This window comes from Rattus norvegicus, chromosome 16, assembly GCF_021556685.1.
Source record: "Rattus norvegicus strain SHRSP/BbbUtx chromosome 16, alternate assembly SHRSP_T2T, whole genome shotgun sequence".
Taxonomy (NCBI): Eukaryota; Metazoa; Chordata; class Mammalia; order Rodentia; family Muridae; genus Rattus; species Rattus norvegicus.
Genome location: NC_141549.1, coordinates 21,005,790 through 21,006,808, shown reverse-complemented (window position 1 = coordinate 21,006,808; position 1,019 = coordinate 21,005,790). Strand labels below are relative to the sequence as shown.

Genomic DNA, 1,019 nt, shown 5'->3' with positions numbered 1-1,019 from the left:
TAAAACAAAAGGATTTACATTCTTCTCAGTACCTCATAGTACCTCCTCGAAAATTGACCATATAATTTGTCAAAAAAATAGGCATCAATAGATACAGGAAGATAGAAATAATTCTATTTGTCCTATCAGATCACCATGGACAAAGGCTGGTCTTCAATAAAAACAATAATGGCAGAATGCCCTCAGATACATTGAAGTTTAACAACACACTACTCAATGAAAACTTGGTCAAGGAAGAATTAATGATAGAAATTAAAGATTTCTTAGCACTTCCTTCGGATGCAAGTTACTAGATGACTGCTTCTCGGCCTCGCCAGGAAACTATTTATTTCCTCTGGGATCAAATAGAATTTTATAAGAACATAATGGATGGAGAGGAGAAAACCTATGGTGGCTGTGAAGGCCCTGATGCCATGTATGTGAAATTAATATCTTCTGATGGTCATGAATTTATTGTAAAAAGAGAACATGCATTAACATCAGGAACAATAAAGGCCATGTTGAGTGGTCCAGGTCAGTTTGCGGAGAATGAAACCAATGAGGTCAACTTTAGAGAGATCCCTTCACATGTGCTATCGAAAGTGTGCATGTATTTTACCTACAAGGTCCGCTATACTAACAGCTCCACTGAAATTCCTGAATTCCCAACTGCACCTGAAATTGCACTGGAACTGCTGATGGCCGTGAACTTCTTAGATTGTTAAATAAGATAAATTATAATAAACTGTTAATTTTTTTCAGTATTTAATACCTGTAGTTCAGTTAGTAATTTTTTCACATATAGCATGTTGCCTTTATGAAATTGAACGCTAAAGTTAATTGCTGAGCAGATTTCTTCTGTCATTTGCATAGCAGAGTTGAAATTTGTTTGCTACATCAACAAATTAAGGAAGTTTCACAAGCCAAAAAATAAATAAATAATGCCAGTTTAAAAAAAAAAAGATTTCTTAGAATTTAATGAAAATGAAGATACAACACACCCAAACATTTAGGACACAGTGAGAGCAGTACTAAAAGGA

The 1,019-nt window shown here is 34.5% G+C and overlaps 1 pseudogene; it reads left to right on the top strand.

Moving 5' to 3' along the window:
* Window positions 1-335: 335 nt before the first annotated feature.
* LOC148000443 (elongin-C pseudogene) lies at window positions 336-741 on the top strand (annotated as a pseudogene).
* Window positions 742-1,019: the final 278 nt, after the last annotated feature.